This window comes from Sardina pilchardus, chromosome 10 (genome assembly GCF_963854185.1).
Source record: "Sardina pilchardus chromosome 10, fSarPil1.1, whole genome shotgun sequence".
NCBI classification, from domain to species: Eukaryota; Metazoa; Chordata; class Actinopteri; order Clupeiformes; family Clupeidae; genus Sardina; species Sardina pilchardus.
The window spans coordinates 9,963,928-9,980,837 of record NC_085003.1 but is presented as its reverse complement, the minus strand read 5'-3'; the positions used below and the strand labels follow the sequence as shown (position 1 = coordinate 9,980,837).

The following is a 16,910-nucleotide window of genomic DNA, read 5'->3' as shown; positions in this document are numbered from 1 at the left end:
TCGAGTTTGGCGGCGTTGCCCTCGATTGCCGAATTCTTACACTGACGTGAAGGGTTGCCTAGCTTCATCAGTGGTATGTCCCAGAGCACCTCCAATGTAAAAATGTGGATGTCATCCCAAAGACATAAAGAGATACCGTATGAGACAAAATGCATTTTTGCTAATTGCGACGCCCCCTAGTGGCCAAATTGCACCAAATTTACTGAGGTTACTTTGGATGGTGTCCAAAATCATCCCACCAAATATGGTCTTGACACCTCAAAGCGTTTCCGAGATTTTACCTCACTTCCTGTTTGGAGGCTTCGCCATCGAATTTCATTGGCTGCCATGGGCGAACGCTTTGATGTATGGAAATGAAATGTACACCTCTAAGGTCTGTAGACCTTGTGTTGAATTATGTATGAGATGTTCACGAGTAGCCAGCATGAAACACGTAACCACTGAAAGAAGGAAGGAGCCTAAGGAACTAGGCATGTTTCTGGAACAAATATGAGTAATGTTAGGAGTATTGCGGGAACATCTGCTGTTTACTCACTGTTGAGTAAGTTGCAATGTGTTATAGCCTCAAATTGATGGTAGAATAAACTGGACGAATCACCTTTTCAAATGGTGTAATTGGATGAAATTTGGTGTTGATATGTCAAAGCAACCAGGCTGTTACTGGTTAACGTTTCTGAATATGAAATCGATTTTGGATTGGTTGCATGTGATAAAAGCTATGCCATTTCCTGTCCAGACAGCATTCATATTCAGAAATACTGTACACCGGCAACAAGGCACACACACACAGACACACACACATACATACATAATATTTTTATTTCTCATTAGGTTAGTGCTTAAAATTATTGTTTTACTGATAATATTACTATTCTCCCTAGTTTGTAATTGTTCACTGTTAATTTAATTTGTATTGTTATTTATTTGTATGTCGCTTTGGACAAAGGCGTCTGCTAAATAACCATAGCCATAGCCATAGCCATAGCCATAGCCATAGCCATAGCCATAGCCACATACACCTCTTTCAAACAGAAGCATCAGTCCGTTACATCTGCCTCTTGTCCCCAAACTGCATGTTGCTGAGTTGACCCACAACGGCAACAGCAACGAAGACTTTCACACAAACACACACACACAACACCCCCTCAAACCCAAATATCTGTGTGTTACGTCTGCCTCTTGTCCACAAACTGCATGTTGCACAGTTCACCTACATCTACCCACAATTCTTTGATTTATAAATAATCCCTGCATTAAAAAACTGCAATGTGTCAAATCTTAATATATTTATTTATATATATATATATATATATATATATATATATATATATGTATACTGTATGGGCAATTCCATGCAAAACTGTCAAGTCCATAACCCCACACAGCGTCAAACTATGATGTGGATGATGATTTCTTAAAAGTTTACCATTTCGCTCTTCTTGTTTGTACAACATATTCAATGATATTGTTAACTTAATCATTTGCATTATATAAATGTAACCTATTTTTCCACCCGTATGTCTCAACATATACTGGAGTCACATTCATAAACATAAACAGGATCCTAGGTTCTCAATTTGCTGGACTCGCTGTCTACCATAAAGTTAAAGAATAGTAATAACAGAAGAAAAGGTAAGAAGATGTTGATAGCGTGATTAACTGTGGTGCCTCCACTGAAGAATGTCTTTACCACTGCCCTGGTGGAAATATGTAAATCCTCAGAAATGTCAAGTGACTACAGTTACTTCTACCTGCTTCGATATAGCTTATCCTAAATGAAATACTATGCATAATGCAACAATCTCAAAACATTTATTGTATCCTTTGTTTTTAACTCTTAGAATTCAGTTCAGTATGACATAATAAAATGAAAGTACAAAAATAGTTTTTAAACCCCTTTTTAAAAGTTCAACCTATCACTTTCAATGAAATCTCAATTAAGGATTACGTAGTTCTAAATAGTAACTGTGTGGTAATAATTCACCTATACCACCCATAGCCTAAATCAGGGGTCGGCAATTAAGTTTGCCCTCGGGCCAGATATTTTCCAAGCCATTACATAGCGGGCCACAAGTTCACAACCAAAATAATGCTAATTTAATTAATTAATATCGGAGGAGGTAAAAATGATAGGTGTCAGAGCAGAGACATTCAAGCAGGCCGATGTAGGCTAAATTTGTCGACTGGTCATTGGGGGCGCTATTATATGCCTGTGTGTTTAATTTTATTTTTTTTAAAACCCCACCAGAAAAACATTTCCACGCGTTGCTGGAGAAAAGTTAACAGCGAAAACAGGATCTTTAATGATGAATGGACAGAGAACTATGCCTTCATCCTCCCTAATTTTATCAATGCAAAGCCCGCATGCCTGATCTGTAACAACTAACGAGGGTGTCTCTGCATGCAAAGAGTACAAGAAAACCACGAAAGCATGCTAATTTAAAGGTTGCGAGTTGCGTTACTAAATAACACGCACGCTATGTTTAAAACTCGTGTTTCACTTTTCACAGTTCTATGCGCGTAAATTGCCTGTTTGATGTCAGGCCTGTTTAAAAGAAGTCGTGTTTTAATTATCACCATAAGCCTATGTCCGTTGTTTGAATGACAACATGTGTTTTAGGGACTATAGCTTGGAATTTGAGAACCAGCGCTGTCCACTGACTTCATTTGTTTTTGCATGTTGTGCGTTCACGCTGCACCTCGCTGCGTGCTTCTTCACTCGTATTCAGATGAAACAAATAGCTAGCATTTAGATTGATTGAAATTCTTCTGTTCTGGAAAGTTGCGTTTCAAAATAAAGAGCATTTTTGAGACTGGCAGTCCGATTTTTAAAACGTTTTTTTTTTTTCCCATTCTCTGGTTCAAAAGATCTCACGGACCAGATCTGTTTTACTTGCGGGCCGCATCTGGCCCGCGGGCCGCCTATTGCCGACCCCTGGCCTAAATTAATTAAATGTTTACCATGAACAATAGTTAAATGAAACACACAGTAATACTTTCTATAACACTTTGTGTTGGATGTAATTAATTGGACCTAGAATTGTTAACTGCTATAAGTGGGCCAAACTTCCCAGTTTAAGTCTCCACACATAAGCTTGAGTCGAAAAACGTAGCTCCCACTTTCCTTAGCTGTAGTGGAATTCTGGGATTTCTCCCTAAAGCGGAAACTATTATTTTTACCTAATTATAATTACTATTATTATTGGGGAGGTTATAGGTTTGCACTGATTCGGGTAGGTAGTGGCAATATACTGGATGGTATATCGGTTAGAATATAGGACGGAGAAGAGATGGGGTTTAACTTTGTATTGTTCCAGCAGAGACATTCAGGATTTCCATACAGAGAAATATGGGTATGGCTATTTATACACTTTAATATAAACTTTTTGTTCGTGACTACAGTTATTATGTGGTCAATTACGCCATCTAGCGGCGTAAAATGGTACGGTGTAATAGCGTTAAAAACTTCCTCTATTTGGAAATGCAACATCCTTACAACAGTATAACGCTAAACGGTAGATTCCTAAGCGAAACACATGAAGTATTATAATTTCAAAGAACACTTACACTATATTACTTCATGGAAATGATGTCAAGAGCAAGTTTAACTATATTAGCAAACCTGCATACCAGTGTGAATTAAATACAAACTTACTTTTCATCAATGACTCGCAACTGGGTCATTCCACGCCAAATCAACCAGAGCCCACGCACTTGCGTCTCAAAAAAATCTGAAAAAAATACCATGTGTGCCTATGTTACCCAGGAGACACTCTGTAAAATGTTTTTGTGCTAAGATCAATACTTTTCAAGTAACAGCCAGTTTTACAGGGGGAGGGGGGTGTCAAATTTGTTCTACCTCTTTTTTTTGTCAAAGTTCACAAGCTCATTGCTCAAGAACTAGAATCTGTAGGAGGCTCAAATTTTGCAGGCTGGTGCATAAATAGGAATAGTATGCAGTAAAATCACCACGAGTAGTCTGGATGATCCTGCATGGTCATAGCAGTCCCTCAAAGTTGATCAAAATCTTATTGGAGTTCTTGGCTGGGCTCTGTTTAGGCTTACATAAGACATATTTTTACTCAACATAGGCTCTTGATTTTTTTTCTCTTATTGAGATAAGTAGAAACACTCTCCGAAAAAGCAATGAAGAGAAAAGAAAATCCATCAGGGACTGAACAGCAGACCTCACAAGTTTGAAAAATAATTTTGGATCTCATATTCAGAGCACCCTAACACCTTGTGGGAATATACAAAGATTTTTTTTATATTTTTGTCTATAATCTGCATTACCTCTTCTTTTTAAAAACACCAATTTGACTTGTCTTATGCAAATCTTTCTTTTTCATTTTCCACCCTAAACATGGACAAAATGCACCATTGAGATCAATATGTTTTGTCCCCACCCGGCAATTTCAGTGATTCAGTGATTTTAGTGGCACCTAGTGGTTACTCTATACAAAACAAATCTCTCAATAGATCTCTATGGTGCATTTTGCCCTTGTTCAGGGTGGGATATGAAAAAGAAAGATTTGCATAAGACAAGTCAAATTGGTGCTTTTAAAAAGAAGAGGTAATGCAGATTATAGACAAAAATATAAAAAAAATATTTGTATATTCCCACAAGGTGTTAGGGTGCTCTGAATATGAGATCCAAATTTATTTTTCAAACTTGTGAGGTCTGCTGTTCAGTCCCTGATGGATTTTCTTTTCTCTTCATTGCTTTTTCGGAGAGTGTTTCTACTTATCTCAATAAGAAAAAAAACCCAAGAGTCTATGTTGAGTAAAAATGTGTCTTCTGAAGGCCTAAACAGAACACAGCCAAAAACTCCAATAAAATGTTGATCAACTTTGAGGGACTGCTATGACCATGCAGGATCATCCAGACTACTCGTAATGATTTTACTGCATACTATTCCTATTTATGCACCAGCCTGCAAAATTTGAGCCTCCTACAGATTCTAGTTCTTGAGCAATGAGCTTGTGAACTTTGACAAAAAAAAGAGGCAGAACAAATTTGACACCCCCCTCCCCCTGTAAAACTGGCTGTTACTTGAAAAGTATTGATCTTAGCACAAAAACATTTTATGGAGTGTCTCCTGGGTAACATAGGCACACATGGTATTTTTTTCAGATTTTTTTGAGACGCAAGTGCGTGGGCTCTGGTTGATTTGGCGTGGAATGACCCAACTCTGAATGTCAAAGACTGGATTACTCAGGATAACTGCAGGAATTGTCAAAAGGTAAATTAATTATCTCTGTTTAAGTGCACAACGAACTTGCACGTCTCTGCAGGTACTAACAAAAATAAGAAACTTAACAGGAAGGCACGCGAGTTTACCACATGAAATATCGCAACAAATGCTAAATCACAGCGAACACACAAATGTCCCGGCCTTTTCTACATAATCACTCAAACTATAATGAATTCTACATGCTAATACAGATGTAAACTTGTGCACATTCAAAGGATACACAACGAATACAAAAGCAGTAGCCTAGCCTACATATAAAAATGCAAAGCGAAAGTAAACAATAGGCCTAATCTCCATTACATCTTCTAAAGACGTTAAACAACATGTTTCAGGCACGTTACAACATGCTGAACAGTAAATATTGTAGGCTACTGGCCTCACTAATTCTGAGCTAGCTCAGCTATCCAGCAAGTTTACAATCACTAGGCAAGGACGAACAAAGAATGCAGGAAATCTTCACTTTTTTCTCCTTTCCTTCATTTATGCTGTAAAACTGTCAATTCAAAAATAAACTATTTTCATTTGTCTTGTCTAGCCACGCATATAGCGAATTACCGCCATATCAAAAAACAAAGAAATCTTTCTCACATATCTTATTTTCTGTACTTATGTCTAAACACATATTTCACTAGAACAATGTATACTTACAGGCATTGCCTTTGTATGGGTAAGAAATAACTATAGCAGGTGAAAAACATAAATTGTCCGGAGACAGCAACCAGTGTGAATCATCTCAGTGACTTCTCTCGTTTTAACGCTAAGCAGGAAGTATTTACTAGCCTACTTTCACTCCAAAGTAGATTCTGATAAGGCCAGTAGATGGCGCTCTAACATAACAAATGACTGGTAAATACTGAGTGCAATAACATAAACGAAATCTTGGTCGGCTCAGACCGTGACAATATTATTGACTAAACAATAAACATGTAGGAATGAGGTGTCAAACTCACTTTATGGTCAATTATCATCACACGCACGCCAAAGATAGCACAATGTCTCTCTCGCTCAGAAAGTGCACGAACATAATGACTGGTGCATACGTGCAGGAGCGGTCTTTCTAACAGAGTGATTTACCCAGAATGCTCCGGTCAATTATGGTAAATAGCAAGAAATAAAATCGAATTCCTCTCAAAACATCACAAATATATAAAACAATGTCCTGTAATCATTATCATATCTCCTAAATAGTAATTCATTACGAAGAGAAACCATTACAAATTGTCAAAAATGAAACACCGTCACAGTGAGAACTCGTGGGATTGCAACTATAAATTGCACCTGGACATCAATGTGGGTTAACAACGAATAACTCCGTACTTGCCTCTCGGGGCCATGGCATCGTTCAGATATACTCAGTCTCGGGGCGAGACAGCGTTGCGGACAATCCAAGTCAATCATGTGCATTGCACTGTTGAGGAATATCTCAGCTAATTAGGTCAGACAATGACATTGGTACGATGTTGCGGTGTGTAATCAAGCTGGGCGTAACTGTGTCATAACAACTACTACACGATGGAGCTCATGCCAGTTACTTTTGCAAGAATTGGCATACTTAGATTTTTTTTTTAAAAATATCAACATTGTATCTTAAATCACTCTGGAATGTCCTTTTTGCATTACTTAAGCAATTTAAGATGAGCTATTCTGCTTAATAGTTTACATTCGCCAACACACACGTTTTTGCTAATTATAGAGCCATCGACAGACCAAATAACACCAAATTTATTGAGGGTGCTTTGGATGGGGTCTCAAGTCATCCCACCAAATATGGCTTTCATACGTCACAGTATTTCCAAGATAGGCACACTTCCTGTTTGGCGGCTTCGCTCGCTGAATTTAATTGGTTATCACAGGCGAACGCTTGGACGTATGAAGGCGAAATCAAAGCGGTTGATTCGCCTTGGTCTGTAGATCACGCGTGCCAAGTTTCATGACGATCGGAGGAACTATGCGGCCAGAGTCGCTTTACTTTGACTTTGGACAAAATTCAAAATGGTGGAAAATCCATCATGGCGGAAAATTACATCACATGGTGCGTTGGAATCAGCTGAGTCAGAGGATTCCAATGGTATACGTTTTATCAAAATCGGCCATACGGATCAAACGTTACAGGCATTAACGTGTTTTCCAACTTTGACCAGTTGGTGGCGCTAGGGCGTGAGAGTGGCGAGCATGAAACCTGGTGGTGTCAATCAGGGTAGTCTCCTCTATCAGCGTACCAAATTTCATGACTTTATGTCTTACGGTTTGGGCTACAGGTGGAAAAATGTGTGGGCATCAGCGCTCAAAAGTCGCTTTTCCATTCATTCCTATGGGAAAAAATCGACCGGAAAAACTGGAATAACGGGAAAACGACAAGGCGTATCAAAAAGCTGTATACAAGCCACCATCGTCGCATCAGGACGCACGCGTGAGAGGTGGAACGGCGTCTCTAGCTCCAAATCCCTAGGACAAGATAGGGAGACAAAAGTTGGATTTAAGATAAATAATATGAAACGCACGGATAACAATAGTGTGCTTTTGCTTGCAGCAAGCACACTAATTAAATCGGAATCGGCTAAAATCGGTATCGGCCGGTCAAACTCGATGAAAAATCGGAAATCGGAATCGGCCAAAAACTTGCAATCGGTGCATCTCTACTGCTAAAGGCAATGCTCATCACCATACAGCCAACTCTGTGTGGTGGAAATGAAGTTGAACCATCCCTCAATAGTCTACCACAGAAAAGACCAACGGAACAGCCAAAGGAAAAGGTTAAACAAAAAAGCACTGCTCTCCTCTCGCTCAGAAACTGACTTCCAACTGCGTTCCTCAGTACTGTGGAACTGGGTGAAGACTGTGTGTTTTTGTCAAGTGCTGGGGGGGATGCAGACATAGCTAGATGAGAGGGCGTTTTCTCTTTAATCTCACACACAGAGACAGACGCACACACACACACACACACACACACACACACACACACACACACACACACACACACACACACACACACACACACACACACACACACACACACACACACACACACACACACACACACACACACACACACACACACACACACACACACACACACACACACACAATGAGATGAGACGAGGAGCTTCTTTCTGTTTTCCTCATTGATGCACCAGGATGAGCTGGGAATCTCACAGCGGGAGGCTCTCCAATAGCATACTAGCCTAATGATTCTCGGCACTGCACAATGTTGAAAAGAACCGGCAGATTCTACTTAAGCATCTAGGCTAGTGCATATTAAAACAGCCCTATCCATCGAAGCAACAGAGCCACATGTTGACAAAAAAAACACATCTGATGCCAGTTCATTTCATACACACTATGTTCCAGGGATCTCCATTTGAAATGCTGTGATCAACTTTTGTTATCCACAAAAGCTGTGGATTCAGAGCTGCGGAACGGCGCGCCTCCTACACAAGCTGCCTTCGTTCCAGCTCCACTTCCGTGGCGACCCCTCATACAGGACCACATGACCTTTCTCTACGCCAGTTATTCAGAGAGACACACACAACACATGCACGTACGTGGCCTGGATGTGTGGGAGACACACACACACACACACAAAATGCACACGTGGCCCTCGATGTGTGGGAGTCGAGCTGGAAGCCCCAGTACGCGAGTGCTTCCTTCCATGCCAAGTCTATACCTGTCACTGAGATGTGCTTTCACACTTCCCACCAAATGAAAAGGATTGAAAAGTGCACAGCGTTAACCATGAACAAGACAAGACAAACCAGCACCTAGAGGTATTCTGGATATGTCGGTCACCAAGTGCCAAAATAAAGCGCAAAGTATGTGCCACCATGTGAGCCTAAAATCATCCCATCATCACTACCTTGTCACTCTTTCACAATCTCACCTTGAATCATTCCAACTGGTTTGACGTATTATTATTATACCAAATAGGCCTATCTACTGTAGGCTATATCACACACATCTACACATCTAGGCTATATCACAAAGTGCGTGTGTGTGAATCAAATTGATGTGGGTTGGGTTCAGGAGGGTGGCAAACAGACAGAGCCACTCCCTTAAATCTTTGCTCAGGAGCAAGGCAAGGCTAGGCAGCTGAAACACTCACACACACACACACACACACACACACACACACACACACACACACACACACAAACAAGGAAGTAGGCTATAACATAGTGTCCTCAATTCATTTGGAACAATTCTAGACTGTCTACAAGCTTAGAAGAATTTGATTAAATCTCCAAAAAAGGAACCCAGAAAATACTCAGATTTGTGTGCGCTTTAGAGCAACATGTGGATATTCAAGTCAAGTCAAGAGGCCAGCCTTGGCTGAGCTCACAACAGACATACTGTACGCCAAATGTACAATGACCAACATAGAAACAGTAACCTATGCTTTCACTCTTAATCCATCTGCCCTTTATACACGTATATAAGCACTCACTCTCTCGAGCACTCACACTCTCTCTCTCATAAACACACACACACACACACACAGAATCTGACCCACTTTATTCTATAACTCAAACCGCACAGCCATAGAGCCGATTAGCGGCGTCTGTCTGAGACCGGGCTATTATGTTTGCGATGACGAAACAAGACGCTGCAGTCACCACGGCAGCACCACCACCAGCCGCAGCTTGGTTGCTCAAAGGCTCCGGCGGAGGACGAACTGTTCGCTTGGGTGGTGCTCTGAGCCCTGAGAGGACTTGAGTGTGCTGTCTATGGAAAATCCTGCTATATATACATTTGCATGGCCCTAATCAAAACACGAAAAGAGATCTGAAGCAGAAGGAAGCCAAAAAGCCATCATGTCCAGGTTTGGTGAGAAGAGCTAGACTTAAAAGGCCGCTCCACACTCCTCTATAACTCAATGCACTGGTTTTCTTTTACTCAGACAGCAGAGATAAACTTGGCAGGTGCTACACATTGGTGTATGTGTCCGTGTGAAAGAGACAAAGGGGAACTCCTGTGGAGAGAGATCGATAAATGCTTCCCAACCATGCGGCTCTGCAGGTGAGAGCTGTCCTGATCTGCCGTTGTGTGTGTGCTAGCTGTGAGCCTAGCTGTGTACAGGCCAGGCCATGTGTAAAGGCCCAGATACACCGCCCAGACTCGAGCCAACTCCCAACGTTGGCGTCGCCTGGCGTTGGCTGAGATCAGCCGACGACAAACTGCGAAACACACCGCTGCGACGTCAACCGACCCCGCCATGGCTTAAACTTTGTGCGCCTGCGCAAACACTCCCTGGTATAGCACGAGGGGTGCTAGGGTGGCTAGTCTCGTGAGCAGCACATAAACAAATTCAAACAAGAATCAATTCCATCCTACCTTACCTAGTACCCAGTACCCAGACTACCACTGACTTGGAGGGGAAGGAGAACGGCTGTATCTGAACATCATCAGATTTTAGTGGCAAATAAGTAAGGCAACACGTCAACGCTCGACATTTGGAGAAGAGCCAGGTACGCTTGCAAGGAGCAAGAAGCTAAGTGACTGACTATCAGTGGTCCAGATACTTAATGACAGACCGTCTGACCTCTGGCTGACCCCATGCACTAGTGTTTGGGGCCGGCAACAAGCACTGCGTGTCTGTGCGCAGAATCTCCCCATAAGCATGGGACAGACTGAGTAAACAGAGTTCAGCTGGCAGGGAATCAGGTTGTGATGTAACCCAGCTCTCTGCGGTTGACGGTGAAAAAGTGATAGGAGAGGCCGGGGCACCGAATGATGAGAGTGGTCCGTCGACAAAAGGAGGCACCCTCCCATCCCTCCTCTGCTTCTACTGGTGACAGGTTTTCACACACACACACACACACACACACACACACACACACACACCAGGGATGTAAATTAACTTTTTTGTCCACCTGCCACTGTGGCAGGTAGATTTTAAAATCTACCAGCCACTCAACATTTTTACCAGCCAATATATATTCAACCGTTCCATACATTATACTGCCAAGTAGAGATGTAACGGTATGAAAATGTAACCCCACGGTTATAGTGACCAAAATTATCACGGTTTTCTGTATTATCGCGGTATTGTGTTCAATAATTTCAATTAATGTCGCTTATAGAGCGCCAATACATTACACATGTCTCATGGCGCTTTACAGAGTGTTAGACATTCAAAGAGAGCCCATGAGTAACAGGGGCAAGGAAAAACTCCCTAGAATTGGAGATACATATAGGAAGAAACCTCAGACAGATCCACGACTCAAGGGCCCAACCCATCTGCCTTGGGTCAGTTACAGTACAGTCATTTGTAGTTTGAAAGTTACAATGACAATGAAAGTTCAAATAGTCCAGCGTAGGGAATAAATTGTCCATTAGTAATCCATCCGTTATTTCGGAAAGTGATGGGTCGCTGGGATGCGTGGGCCAAAGATTCGGAAAGCACTGATAGGCCTACACAAGCTGAACTAGTTTTTAAAAAGTGTGACTGTGTCTATTACATTACAAAAATATAGGCAAAACCATTTTGCCTTAAGCTGGATACAGATCATTCAGAGCAATGGCAATCCTAGTCTCTGCTCAACCCTGCTCAGAAAATGGCTTGTCTTGTTTCTATATCATATTTGAATTCATACACTTTATATATTTTGTTAACAATTTATAGCATATGCATAATTGCTCAAAATATTCAGTAATTTTAATACTTCGTATTGATTACACTTTAATGATATTACAGGGGTGGTGTGTAGTAGGTCTAATTGAGTGCCTGTTACTTTAAGAAGTACGTGAACATAATTAGGTTTCATTCGGTTTTAGGAAAATCACGCATAGTTCAAGGATACATGTTTTCATTAAATTACGTGAATGTTAAAAAAAACTAAGAAGGTAAGGAAAATATTTCTGGCGTCATAGAAAAGATATGTGTCTTGCAATGTTAACTTCTATGATTGAGGTAGGTAGGTTACCGTGGTAGCCTATGGCATTGTGAGTTGTCCCGTTCACTTTTTCCTTGGTCATGTTTAATTGGCTGGGTGCTTAACTTAGGTACCATGACTCGAAGTTTGGTATAGCCCAGCCTACTGTATCTGTATCCAATGTATTTCCTACCTAAACGTATTAATTGGTAGCCTCGTTGTAAATGTATACAGTCAATGGTTGTATGTAGGCTATCTAGCTGCCACGTTAACTGGAAGAGTAGGCTTGGCTGACGCAATGATGAGAGCCAACTAAGGCGCTCCGTTCCAGAATGTTTGTTGTGATCGTCATGTCCATCGATGTTGAGGATTATTGATACAAGGCGTGTGTTCTTATCTCTGCGGCGACTGCTAATATTCTGATGAAATAAACAACTTGAAGTAGAAGTAGTAGCCTACCCGCCACAGTGGCGGGTGTGTGGACATATTTCACCCGCCAGCGCGCAAAACTACACGCATTTGGCGGGTGGCGGGTGGCTAATTTCCATCCCTGACACACACACACACACACACTGATGTCAATTTCAATTACGGCTGTGAGGCAACATTGGTCAGGAGGACCTTTCACACCTCAGGACAGGAAATGGGGAACCAAAACAGACAGCTGCCCTTGTGCCACCTAGCCTGAGCTTTTGGAGGCAGCCGTTATGTCCAACAGCATGTTTAATGACAGGATTATATCACAGTCGGGCTGGGCTGTGTCTGTGCAGCTCACTGGTTGACATTGCGATGACACTGTCCTTGCTGTGCAGTTCAACTCAGGAGTTGGTGTGGTAGGTAGAGGACGAATGGTGCCACCATGCGAGAGCTTGGCACAGCATTTCATAAACCACCTCCAACACTGACTTCCCAACAATGCTCCAAGCAATGTTAGAAATGAACAGGAAAGAGAGAGATTGCATGCTTGCATCTGATATTGTCATCTAGTTAGAGAGAACTGATACAGGGCTGATAGACAGGAAAGGATCTGTGCTTGAAATGATCATTGCAAGACAATGTCTTGACATCTTGACATCATACTGTACATGGCCGAGCTCAAGCCTGAATTCGGGCACCATGCCTGAACTCTATCAGGCCTGCTGATAACAAAATCCTTGTATGAAAGCATTTATGTGGAAAGAATTTACATGGATATGCTGATAACAAAATCCCTGCAAAAAAGCATTTATCTGGACATGCATCTCTAGGTGGCCACAAATAACACTTGGGCTGCTTGTTGACCGACGCAGCTCCGACTGGTGGAAGTCTACTAAGAGCACAGATGTCTGATTCATCTCTTATCCTTCACACATCTCTCTCACTTCAGTCAATGGCTCAGCACTTGCCAACTTAGGCTTAGAGCCCTTTCAAGCAGCCTGGGTTCAGCGTAAAGGAGATCAGACACAGATGTGTTGCTATTTCATAGACACCTGAAAGAGTTTATCCTGTGAGAGACTGAGAAACACACAAACACCACTGAGTTTCACAGTTCAGCCAGGAAGTGGCCGTCTAGCCAGCAGAGCCCCAGAGGATTTCTATGGCAGTCCAGCAAGAGCCAGACGACCAGACGGAGGAGAGGATGGAGAGCTGGAGAACAGAATGGGGGAAGGGAGTGTTTGGGCTGTAACATACCGAATGAGGGGAGAGGAGATTTTGGAACAAGGGCCTGCTGTTGCAGAGTGACGTAATTTTTGCTCCTGTCTGTGAGCACAGATATGTTGAAGTCTACAGGTGTAACAAAGATGACAATAGAGTCAAACCAGTAATTAGCAAGCTACGGAGGTGAGAAGTAACGTAGGTTATAAATACTCTGTTACTGTACTTAAGTACATTACATAATGTAATATAGCATGTAAAGTAGCAATTTCAGGTTTCTGTATTTCAATATTAAACATAATTTCCTTCACTATCCTGCAATCTAACAGAAATATCTGTACTTTTTTACTATGTTTAACCCAAGAGAGCACCAGTGAAGATGAAAATGAATAGATCAAGGGAACAGAGTAGAAAATAAAACGGGACAAGGACAATGTGGGTGAAATGAGAGAGAAGTGTGGATGACTGATTGCGATTACCAAATATGATCATTGCAAGCCACCTTACTGAAAGATCGTGGGAACCAGTGACGTCAACGAAAATAGGCACTGACAGTATGATCTAACTTCGTGAGATGTTTGCAACAACATGTAATGCATAATTACACGTTAGATATCATAGCTACATTACAAGCATAGATATATATATATTGACAATTACAAGGACATCTCAAGTCCACCGCGGATTGGAAACACTCAAGCTAACAGACTAATTATTAGCTAGCAAACCAAAATACAATATTAGCATAACTAGCATGGTAACATGTAATAATACACCCATTTTTGCTAGAGATATAGTTAAGTTAACCGGCTGAGGCTTAAAACAGAACTTACACATGATTATCGTAGAACAGTTCAACTGTATTCTGGTTTAATTTTTTGAGATAGATAATGTTAGATCATGACATAGCTTCACTAGTTTCGGAAGATGATAGCGTTATTATAGTCGCTAACTGGCTAAGTTATCAACCAGTTGACTGACTTACCAGGGTAGCAGCAGCTAGGTTATATGGTAGATCCAGAAACTCCGTTTTCGATCTCACTTATCCAAAGCATTTCTTCTCGTATTTCGCCATGACGGAGGAGGAACGGTAGTGATGGCTGAAGTCGTTGTACCACGTTGTCGTTGCCTTTGCTTGATTTCAATGAACACTTTCACCGGGGTGACGTTGAAGTAAGTTACTTGCCTCTTCGGATCAGAAGTAGCGTTATATCTCTTAACAATAACTGTACAGACTGGAAATAAGCCCGATGTTTAGCCAATCCCGAACTGTAACAACTAAAATGTGTTGGGTTTTGCCCGTTTAAAACACATCTAGGGCTACACACTTGCTGCAAGTAACGTTAGCGTCCGTTTCGTATCGCTATCCTAGGTCTTGGTCCAAAATATTTAACATAGCAGGCTAAGTCCAACATTCGAGTGGTGCATTTGCTAGCAAGTAAATATCGCCATTTACAGCCAAGCAGGCGGCTGTAATAACAGCCACAATGAAAATAGCGGTCCAGTTTTAGACATCAGCATCACAGAATCGGCCATACAGCTGTTCATGAAAGTAGCTAATGGCAGGAAATGCCAGAGCTGTGCAATTGAACGTTCTCAAGGAGACAAGGCTAAAGGTAGGCTACACAGAAATCACGGATTGGAGTTTGGAATTGGACCAACAGTCCAAGTAGCGCAGGATACGTTCAGTCGTATACAGAGACAACTAGTTTTAAGTCGGCAGAAGATAAGAATAGGCATGAGCACAGCTACTGTACTGTATTTCCTCCAGGCTACCACCACAGCATGTAGACCTAAATAATGAATGTGTTGTTACCAATATGGCATGCTTTCTGGAGAATTCTCTGCGAGCAGATGTAAAAGGTCATGTCACTTGAACGTCGAGGCCGCTATTCAGTTGAATTGAATTGAAAAGCCTTTAATGTGTTGGGGTCCACATCATAAGCTCTAGATAGATATAAGCATCTCTCAATAAAACAATGGCAAATGTCATGTCAATACATTTAATCCAACCATTCTCAATCTCAGCCATGTGAGCCAGATTCACTCTGTGAGATGTGATGAGATATCAGAGGCTATTGCTGGTAATCCACTGATGCCATCCAAAACAAAAGGGGAGAAATAATAAACAACGTTGTCAGTGTGAAATAAAAGATGAGATGAGTGTGGTAATAACTTACAACTTAACTTAATGCAATCTCTAAATCAATTAATAACCTAGCCTACTGAAATAGACCTAGCCTACATTAAAAACCGATAGGGATTCCATTTGGTTATAGGCCTACTTGTAGCCTATGATTCACAGTTAGGTCAGGATTGAACGACAGAACCATATAGCCTGCATCGGGATCATCTTATATGTGTATAGGCTACCTGAAACTGTGACTCTTAAGTAAGACTCTTCACAAAATGTCTCATATTAAGTAGACATGATGTGCCTAAGGTACTTTCAAAAAGTAACTTACTGTTCATTCATTTCAGATTAACTTCTTCATTGAAGTTTACAGGCATACAGTAGGCTATATGGATGATCTAAAAACTCAGGCAATGGTATTTGCTGTAAGGTGGTTCAGCACTCTGACACACTCTCACACCATCACAGGCGTGAATTTTTATTTTATTTGGTTCATGCTGAGCCAGGTTGCAGTGGATAGCCTAGAGTAAACAATTTGCGACATCCAATGTAATTTACACTTCATTTGTACTTTGTCGTGTCCAAAAAGAGACAAAGAAACAACTCCAAACATAGATGCATTAGGCACACTTTGACAATACCGTCATGCTATTTCAATATGACTGAAATCTGCCATTTAGGTTTCATGTGGATATTTCCCCTAGTCTGGCTATCATCATAAGCTAAAATTTTTAAGACTGAACATTAGTCTGGGGAGTCTGTGCTTTATTTCTTCTGCTCAAGAGGCGTGATCAATGGGCATAGTTCAAATGACTCTACACTTTAGGATAGTTCTGCAACCGATCAGACCAACGATCTGTGTGCGCCTTTTGGATAAGCTAGTTTGTGATTGGACCCAGAAGATGTGGACAGGAAGCAGGAGAGATAGATGTGCAGGTTTCCAGCCTGAGCTGCAGGGTGAAATACAAATTGCTGGCAGATCTGGCAGGGTTTACCCAGCCTATATTTCCCCTGAAT

General features: G+C 41.4%; 1 protein-coding gene across 2 annotated transcripts in view; it reads right to left on the bottom strand.

The window, feature by feature from the left end:
• osbpl5 (oxysterol binding protein-like 5) overlaps positions 1-15,347 on the bottom strand; it is a 47,287-nt gene extending 31,940 nt beyond the window's left edge. The window contains exon 1 of one of the 2 annotated variants that reach the window (XM_062546868.1): positions 14,745-15,347. The gene's annotated coding sequence lies outside the window, so the exon portion shown is untranslated. Of the gene's footprint in view, positions 1-10,588; positions 10,629-14,744 lie in introns of those variants that run through there. The other variant, XM_062546870.1, reaches the window with a different exon arrangement.
• Positions 15,348-16,910: the final 1,563 nt, after the last annotated feature.